This window comes from Leptonychotes weddellii, chromosome 4 (assembly GCF_054177405.1).
Source record: "Leptonychotes weddellii isolate Sample4059 chromosome 4, ASM5417740v2, whole genome shotgun sequence".
Lineage (NCBI taxonomy): Eukaryota > Metazoa > Chordata > Mammalia > Carnivora > Phocidae > Leptonychotes > Leptonychotes weddellii.
In genome coordinates, this window is record NC_138372.1 from 159,053,869 (window position 1) to 159,064,161 (window position 10,293).

General features: G+C 40.9%; 1 long non-coding RNA gene across 1 annotated transcript in view; it reads right to left on the reverse strand.

Moving 5' to 3' along the window:
- LOC145721158 (uncharacterized) overlaps positions 1–9,545 on the reverse strand; it is a 23,323-nt gene extending 13,778 nt beyond the window's left edge. Inside the window, exons 1-2 of the long non-coding RNA XR_014144623.1 lie at positions 9,366–9,545; positions 7,216–7,341 (exon numbers count right to left, since the gene is read on the reverse strand). This is a non-coding gene — a long non-coding RNA (uncharacterized LOC145721158). The remainder of the gene's footprint in view (positions 1–7,215; positions 7,342–9,365) is intronic.
- Between the last annotated feature and the right edge of the window lie 748 nt (positions 9,546–10,293).

Genomic DNA, 10,293 nt, shown 5'->3' on the forward strand with positions numbered 1-10,293 from the left:
AAACAATGGATCATGGATCACCACATCAAAAACCAATGATGTATTGTATGGTGACTAACATAACATAATAAAATTAAAAACAAATAAATAAATAAATAAAAAGAAAGAAACTGGCCCAAGGCCACATATTTGGTCAACGCAGCATCAGAGACACGCCTCATATCTCTCAACCACCAAGGTAGTGGGATATCCAGGTCTTTCCTGCCTGAGAGCTTCATGACCACCCTCTAAGTTGTCCTATGTTGGCCTTCAAAGGGGGTAATATCCGGGCAATTTGATGATGAATTTGTTTAGTGGAGGAGAGGTAAATGCTCATAAAATGGAAAATGTAGACTGTGTGACGTTAACATTTGATCCAGAGAAAGTCCTTCATTGTGGCTGCAGTGTTAACAATTACCTCCTTAATATGGGCATTGGAAAACATAATTTGGACCAAAGCACAATTCTATGAATAGGTGCAAGAACAGAATCAAGTATCAGGAAACCTGTAAAGTTAGAATGTGACATCCCTTGTGTCCCAAATCAGGATCTCTTTTTATCTACCTGCCTCTTTTTATCTCTCCTTGTTCTGTCTTTATCAAATCCTGGTCTCAGACTCCTCATTCATACTAAAGTATAAGTGATCGACAGCAAAATGGCCACTTAGAGAAGCATTCAGGGTCAAAGAGATGAAGTTGTGATTTTTTTTTATTGAAGTATAAGTAACATACAGTGTTATATTAGTTTCAAGTGATTACTTTCAAGTGTACAATTCTATACATTTCTCAGTGCTCATCAAGATAACCGTACTCTTAATTCCTTTTATCTATTTCACCCATCTTTCAATCCAACTCTCCTCTGGCAACCACCAATTTGTTCTCTTGTATTTAAGAGTCTGGTTTTTTGGGTTTTGGGGTTTTTTTTGTCTGTTTGTTTGTTCATGTGCTTTGTTTCTTAAATTCTACATATGAGAAATCATGGCATTTGTCTTTCTCTGAATGACATATTTCGCTTAGTATAATACTCTCTAGTCCATCCATGTTGTTGTAAATGGCAAGATTTCATCTTTTTTATGGCTGAGTAATATTCCAGTGTGTGTGTGTGTGTGTGTGTGTGTGTCTGTGCGTGTGTCTGTGTGTGTCTGTGTGTGTGCATGCACACTGCGCATGTGTGCACGGTATCTCACATCTTCTTTATCTATTCATCTTTGGATGAACAATTGGGTTGCTTCTATACCTTGGTTATTATAAATAATGCTGCAACAAACATGGGGTGCATATAACTTTTCAAATTGGTACATCTATTTTCTTTGGGTAAGTGGAATTACTGGGTCATACAGCAATTCTATATTTTTTGAGGACCCTGTATACTGTTTTCTAGTGAGCTGCACCAATATTCCCACCAACAATGCACAAGTGTTCCCTTTTCTCTACATCCTCACCAACACTTATTATTTTTTTGTTTGTTTTTTATTTTAGCCATTCTACCAGGTGTAAAGTGATAGCTCATTGTGGTTTTCATTTTCATTTCCCAGATGATTAGTAATGTTGAGCATCTTTTCATGTGTCTGAATATCTTCTTTGGAAAAATATCCATTCATGTCCCCTGCCCATTTTTTTAAAGATTTTATTTATTTATTTGAGAGAGGGAGAGAGCACAAGCAGGGGGAGCAGCGGAGGAAGAAGGAGAAGCAGGCTCCCTGCTGAGCAGGGAGCCCAATGTGGGACTCGATCTCAGGACTCTGGGATCATGACCCAAGCTGAAGGCAGACGTTCAACCTACTGAGCCACCCAGGCGCCCCTTCCTATGCCCATTTTTTAATTGTACTATTTGTTTTTTTGGTTTTGAGTTGTATAAATTCTTTATGTATTTTGGATATTAATCCATGAATCCATTTTAATCCATTTTGAGTTTGTGTGAATGGTGTAAGCGGTCTAGTTTCATTCTTTTGAATGTAGCTGTCCAGTTTTCCTGGCACCATTTGTTAAAGAAACTGTCTTTAGCCCATTGTATATTCTTGCCTCTTTTGTTGTAAACTAATTGACCATGTTAGTATGGGTTTATTTCTAGACTCTCTATTCTGTCCCATTGATTTACATGTCTATTTTTATGCCAGTACCATACTGTTTTGATTACTACAGCTTTGTAGCGTATCTTGAAATCTGGGATTGCAATACCTCTAACTTTGTTCTTCTTTTTCAAGATTTCTTTGGCTGCTCAGGGTCTTTTGTAGTTCCACACAAATTTGAGGATTATTTGTTTTAGTTTGTGAAAAAATGTTGATAGGGATTACATGAAATCTGTAGATGGTTTTGGGTAACTATGGACATTTAACAAGATTGGTTCTTCTGAAGCTGTGATTATTGACCTATCACACTGAGGACAACAAGGCCAGAGAGAGAGATGGAGTCAGAGATAAAGAACATTCCCCACAACAAACAATTATCCCGCCCAAACTATCAGTGGTGCTGAGGTTGAGTAACTCCCACTCTGGGTCATAGCAAATTGCATAAACTCCCAGCAAGAATCGCCAGGTGAGCAACTGACAGTAATCCACCATCTCCATAACTTTGCATCTCAGCCTTTCTCCAGAAAGGGAGTATACAGCCCCCTGCCTACAACATTCGCAGCCTCTCATCAGCACCATTACGATAGCAGCCTCTCGTGTTTGCATGGTGCCTGCTACATGCTTTCATCAAATATTTCTCACCCTCAAGATAATCCTGGGGTGGAAGCAGTATTATTACTCATATTCCACAGACCAGGAAACCAGAGAGGAAGGCAATCTAGCAAGATCATTCAGAGAGAAAGAGGAGGAGTCAGAATTCCCACCCAGATCTGCCCCAACTCCAGAAACTAAGTTCTCCCTACTACTTCACCCCTCAGACAAAAGTGCTGGCCCCAAAAGTTGGAAATTTTAAAGAAATGTTCAGGGGCAGAGCAACAGTACAAGTGCCACCCAAAGCTATTTGTGAAGACTATGTGTCCTGAGGTCACATTTCAGGAACTAGGTATTTCTACCTAGGCTAGGCTAGGTGTGGTAGGTAGAATAATGTCTCCTCCAAGGATGTTAATGTCTTAATTCCCAAACCTCTGAATCTGTTACCTTAGTTGGCAAAGGAGATTTTGCAGATGTGATTAAGGACCTTGGGGAGATGTAGCCTCGATTACCCAGGTGGACTCAATATAATCACAAGTGTCCTTGTAAGAAGGAAGCAGGAGGGTCAAGATCAGAGAAGATGTGAGGACGGAACCAGAGGTCATAAGCATGTTGTCTGGGAGCCAAGGAATGCAGGTGGCCTCTGGAAGCTGTCAAAGACAAGGAAACAAATTCTGTCTTAGATCCTCCATGAGGAATGCAATCTTGCAGACACCTTGATTTTAGCACAGTGAAACTGATTTCAGACATCAGACTTCTAGACTATAAAGATAGTAAATTTGTGTTGTTTTAAGATAACAAGTTTGTGGTAATTTGTTATGGCAGCAATAGGAGAGTAATATACTAGGGTTGCCACATGAATACTGGACACCCAGTTAATTTTGAATTTTAGAAAAATAGCAAGTGATTTCTTTAGTATAAGTATATCCCATGCAATATTTGTTTATCCTGTACTTTTATTTGCTAAATCTGGGAACTCTGATCAACTCTGATCCTCCCTCCCACCTGATCTCTGAGTCCCCACTATCCTCCTTCTTACCCATCTGCTCAGTCACCATAGTATTGTTATAACTGCCACTCCGGGGTTAGTCTATGACTCAACAGAGTGAAATTATTAAGACCTCAGACAAATAGCTCTGAGGCAAAGTTATTATTCTATATCATTGCCTATCAATTATTTATAGTTTATAATGCAATGCCATTTGTAATGGGTAATATGTTTTCTTATTGTGTTGTAATATCATCCAACTCATCAGAAGAACCATTGGGGAGATAGATTGGCCTGGTGAAAACAGCAGTGCCTTTTTTTTTTTTTTTAAACAATCCATGTGCATTTTTGAACATGAAAATCCTTGCTATTTTAGATAAAAGAAAACTCTCCTTTGAATTCAAAGAGAAAGATAGAATCCATCTTTTCTGACAAATTGATTTCCTAAGAAACAGAGTAGGAACTAGGATAAGGCAAATGTGGTGCCTTGGGCACAAAGTTTAAGGAGGCTCTTACTTTTAGATGCCAATCCTGCCTGCACTTACACAACCTTGAGAATAAGTGTTTTTTTAAATCTGGCATCCTATGAGCCTCCCCTGCCTCTCTCTAGCTTGTCCCTGCTAAGAAATCTCACCCGGAGGCATCAACAAAAGCCAGAGTTGGTCTGCCCTCCTCACATGGCCTTTGGAAACTGCGGCCCAGAAAGATGTAGATAATCCAAGAGCCACTTAGCTGAGTGACTGCAGGGGGCCTTGCCACCCCACTATTTTCTGCACCTGCCCCTTACTGGGCTACAGCCAGAAGGTGAAGTCTGTATCTCATTTCTAGCTTCAGGAACAAGCCCCATCCTGACTGAATTAAGCAAAATTCCATGCATCTGGCCTCAGTGATCAGGCACTTAACTCAGGCCTAAGCCCAACAACCGATGGTGTGTCCTTGGTCACATTGGTTAGTGCCAGCTCTATTTTACACACGTGGGGCAGAGTGAAACCCATGCCTTTTCACCCATGGATAGAGAAAAAGATTTCTCCTTCTTGATGGTGTGGAATACAAATGAAAAGGCCGGAACTATTGCAGCCATTTTATTACCATGAGGAAAACCAGCATGAGAATAAAGCTGTCAAATAAGGAAGAGAAAGGTGGGATAATTATAGAAAGAAGCCAGCATCTTTATCAAATCTCACCTGAAGGATCAGCTACCTCTGGACTGCTCTGTTATGTGCACAAATGAATTCTTATTGGTATTTAATCCAGTTTGAGTGAGAATATTCTGTTAATTTCAAGAGTTTCCTAAATGGACAATGACCTTGGAAAAGCCAAACTCTACAGCAGCACTGTTCAATAGAACTTTCTGCAATGATAGAAAAGAAATGTTCTATATCAGTCTTAGCTAAATAACCACTGAACACTTGAAATATGGCTAATGTGACTGAGGAGCTGGCTTTTAAATTTTAGTCATTTTAATTAATTTACATTTAAATAGCCACATGTGACTAGTAGCTATCATAAGGGACAGTGCAGCTCCAGAAGCTTTCTTTCCTTCATTTCAGTTGTTGCTTCCTCCGCAAAGCCTCTCCTGATCCTTTGTTTCCTCCAGAGCTGGATTAGGCTCACCTCTTCTGTGATTCCATAGCAATTGGGCATGCCTTTAACATTGCAATTACCTCTCTTATAATAATAATTTCTTACTGTGCTTATCTCAGTCCTGTGCTTGAGGCTTTTGAAGGCAAGTCTATTCCTATGCCATAATGCCTAGCAGAGGCATAAGAATTGTAATTGTAACTGTTGTTGTATTCTAACTGTGGAATTGCATGAGTTCATATGTGGTTCAGCTATGTATTGGACATTGAAAGGCTTTGTAACTTATAAGACTTTAAGGCAACATAAAAATGCTTGCTATCTTTGTTACTGTTAATATTCCTGGTTGTTAACCTTGATCTATCCTTCCATTTGCTGAGTACCAGTAGCTGCTCTTGACAGACTTTAGAAACCCTAGTTTGCTCAGCCCTGTGATATCTGTGACTGCTGATTTCATGCCCACTGTCTTCTTACCCCACTATTGCCCTGACTTTCTAACTCACCAGGTGTCCTATTTCCCTAATCCTCTAGCTTGGACCTCTTGGTCTGCCATCTGCAAACCAAAGGTAATGGAGGAGGTGTTGAGTAGGTAAGGCAGAGTTGGATTTTGGGCCATTGTGACTGCCAGGTTGTAGAATGTGGATCTGGTGACCTGAGAAGACTTTTTCTTGAGATATGCATCCTAATCCTGGGCCATTAAAACTGGGAGATTCATCCATTCATTTACTCCTCCAACCAATGTCTACTGACTTTCTAAAAAGTATCATGCATGTTACTAGCCACTGGGTTCTATAATTGGAAAAGACAAAATTGCTGTCATACTGAAGTTCACATTCTAACTGGGGAGACAGGCAAAAATAATAACAAAACTAAATATATAATATATATGTAATATAAGTAGGTGCAGTGATGAAGAATAATACAGCAAGGTATAGAAATAGAGAATGATAGAGGCATTAATCTAGATTTTGATTTCAATAGAGATCTGAATGGAATGAGAAAGTAAGTCTTGAAAATATCAAGGGAGGGGGCTTCCCAGGCAAAGGAAGAAGTTAGTGCAAAGATCCTGAGGTAGGCACATATTTGGTGTATTCAAGGAACCAGAAGAAAACCAGTATGGCTGGAACAAGGGGAAAAGGGGAAGGTGAGTAGACAGTGAGGTCCAGGGAGTAGCAGAAGCCAGATCATGTGGGGCCTTGGTGGTTGCAGTGGGCTGAATAATCTTCCCCCCAAATTCATATCCACTCAAGAACCTATGAAAGTGACCTTATTTGAAACAGGATATTTTCAGATATAATCAAGTTCAGATGAGGTCATACTGGGCTGGCGGGGGGCGAGTGCTAAATCTAGTATGACTGGTGTTCTTATAAGAAAAAGGAAATTTGAACACAGAGACACAGAGGGAAAGGCCATATGAAGCCAAGGTGAGATTGGAGTGATACATCTACAAGCCAAGGAATAGTAAGGATTGCCAGAAACCACCCAAAGCTAGGAAAAGCTCCCTCAAAGAGAGCATGACACTTGATTTCAGACTTCTACCCTCCAGAATTGAGAATAAATTTTTGTTGCTTGAAGCTATCTAGTTTATGATACTTGGTTACTGCCTAACATCCCTAGCCAACTAATATAGTGACCTTGGGGTTTTATTCTAGGTGTCCAGGGAGGTCATCAATAGAGCTCTAAGCAGGAGCAACTTGATTTCTATGTGGGGAATGAACTTCAGCATTTCAGAAAGGAATCAAGCAGATTAGTTAGACAGATTATTAGAGTGGTCCAGAAAAAAAAAAAAAAAAAACTGTGACCACAAAGTCCAGGGTGGTGGAAGTTGAGATGGTGGGACATCATTAGATTTGGGGTGAGATATACAAGAATCATTTGTTTTCCTTTGTCCTTTCTCTCATGCCTTGATTCATTCGAGCTCTGCCCAAATGCCCCCACCATCGTCAGATAGCCTCTGATTCTTAGCAATAAATATCTTCTCAGTTCTCTCTAAGGAATAACATGTACTCACCCTCTGGGGTTCCCAGTCCTTTCTATTGGAATAAAACTTCCTCCTGGCTGAGCCCATTGTCAGAGCCTGGATCAGACAAACATTAGGATATTCATGTCACTTCCTCTCTCTCTTGGTCTGTTTCTCCTGTGAAAAGTGAAAGATTGCGCATGGTCATTTTTGGTGCCCCTTCCAATGTAACATCTTATAATTGTAGTCCAAGGCTTGGTGGGAATAAAAAGACAAGAAGGAAAAGAAGGAGGAGGAGGAAAAGGAGGCTGCCGAAGAGGAAGAGGAGGAGGCAGTAGGGGAAGCAGCTGCAGCAATGTATATATGAGGGCAAGATAAAAACTACTCCTCACGATAAATACTACGCCATGAGGCTTTAGAAATTGACCAAATGAAGGAATACCAACATGTAAACCCACAGGTCAGTCCTCGGTCCAGAGCAACATCTCCCTCCTCCCTCCCTGCACATCCCCACTCCTCCGAGCAACTTTGAAAGGGATGGCAGACCTTCTCCAGCAGGGAAGGGTCAATAGCCAGTTGCAACTCTTTTCCTGGCTGATCTGAGCATCACCTAGTGCTGGGATCCCATGGAGAGGATCTGTGTCCTAGTCTGTTTCTGCCTACACTGTTCGAGGCACCCTTGGAAGTAACCTCAAGTGTCCCCCGGGCTGCAATGGGACCTCGTGTGTCTTAAGGTGGCCCAAGGCAGCCTGCTCGGCACCGATGTCCTGATTCCCAGGACCCAGGCTGAGTGTCAGTGACCCAAATCCCATTACTAGCTTTCTGCTTCACTCATTACCATGAGCTTTTCTTGTCTTCTGGCATTCAGGAAAATATCACTTCCATTTTCAAGAGAGACAACTCTGCTTTATACCCAAGAATTTGCCAAGCATTAATTTTTATTATTGGTGCTAATTCTTTATAGTATTGCATTTTAGTCAGGTCTTTTAAAACACTTTACGTATGCATCTTGAATTGGGGGAGATTTCTGGCTCAAAAGGGTAAGCAGAGGATTGCAGAAAAATCAAAATTTCAGAGTCTTAAAGGGTGAGGGGAATCTATTCCAAGATGAACTTATATTCTAGAATGAATACAATGTACCTCAGAAAAACTTGATGGAGAAATTATCGTAAATGAACAAACTGACCCAAAAGGAAGATGTAAGAAACAACCTCACCCTGGTCCTTCAGGTTGGGCTCTAGGAATAAGGACACAGGTGCATAGCAGACTGCCCTGAGGTCACCAGTCTGGTTGCTCCTTAGGACGCTAGAGATTCTCAATGAAGACAGAGGAGAAACATGAAATTACTTCCGAATGTGCCTCAGGACAGGGCAGTGCACACAGTAATGACAGACACAAAAAGCTTTTGCAAACCTCCCACACATTATCTTATGTGAGCCTCACAACTACCCACCAGGGTGGGGCTAGCAGCCTCTTTAGAGCTGAGAAAACGGGCTGAGTGACCAGACCCAGCCACTGAGATCAGAAGTGACAAGAGCCACGTTGTCTTATTTTTTCATCCAGGCCTGTCTCATTCTCTTTCTGTAATAAAGGCCCGCATTCTGACTGGGAGCATTCCAAGTTCAAAGTCCCTATATAGTCCATATAGTATCTATAATAAGAATAATAACATTTTCTATATGAGATCACTCTTTGATACCTTACACACACTTTCGTTCTTATCTTCCTATTTGATTCTCCCAGCAAACCTGTGGGGGTAAGTATTCATCCTCTCTTTTTTTCTTTAAGATTTTATTTATTTCTTTGAGAGAGACAGACAGAGAGAGAGAGCAGGGAGAGGAGCAGAGGAAGGAGGGAAAGAAAGTCTCAAGCAGACTCCATGCTGAGTGGCTGAGTGCGGAGCCTGACGTGGGGACCGATCCCATGACCCTGAGATCATAACCTGAGCCAAAACCAAGAGTTAGCCGCTTAACTGACTGAGTTACCCAGATGCTCCAATCCCCTCTTTATGAATAAAGGAATTGAGGCTTACATTCCAGGCACCACATCGGGTGACCCAGCACACACAGCTCCAGGGCTGCTCTGGGGTCAAACTTGGACTCAAGTCCTAACTCTGTCAATTCCCAACCTTGCCACCTCATTTATTTACTGTGTGTCTCTCTCCCCATCATAAGGAGAACCCCATGAGAAGAGGGACCTACCTTCTCCGATATGTCCATAGCTGATTCCCCGCTCCTAGAACAGAGCCTGGCACATGGTACCCTTTCAATAAATGAATGAATGAATGATGAATAAAGAACGAAAAAGCTCTAAAATATGATTTATTAAAGCTCTTGGCCAATGGGCCAGCACCTGTTCTCATGATTCATCCCATCTGCTTGCTTGAGACATTTACATTTTGAAGGCTCCCAAGGTTGTTTGTTTCCTTCACAGATCACCCCTTAACTTTAATTTCCCTACTTGAGCTTCTTGCAGATTTTAGCTGAATTTCAGGGTGGCAAAAACCCACATCCTCTTCCTTCTGGTTTCCCCTCTCTCTTTTCCTCCTTCACAACACACCAACCAGTTTCAACACATCTCCCATTTTAAGTGAAGAGTATTTAAAAGATTGTAAAGTTTATTGAACTCTTACAACAACACATTTATATTTGTTAAGTGCTAGTGACTCAAAAACAGATTAGTCTCTGCTGAAATTCATGTGGTTTTACAAATTAGGGAGAAAGTTCTAGGCTCAGAGTGTATTGCCAAGTTGTAAAAACTTGTTACACACCTTTTGCAAAGCTCTGTTTTCTTCCTTCCTACTATTATTTAGTCTGTAGCTTGAAGCAATGGAGTGAACTATATCTCCGTATTCCCACTGAAAATATAAAAAAAAGATTATCCCTTTTTTAAGGGCGCCTCCAAGGGGTAAAGGGAAACTTGAGGGATTTGTGTTCATTCTTGAATGCAAATTATAAATGAAGACAAACACCAGTTAAAGAGCAAAATATCTGCAACAACTCTAGTAAACCACAGAGAACATCAACATGGGTCGACAAAGCAAAATCTTCCTTCTGCCATTCTTAAGATTCATGCCTATAACAAAATACAAATAATACAGTCAAAAATATTTATCATGTAGTATCCGTG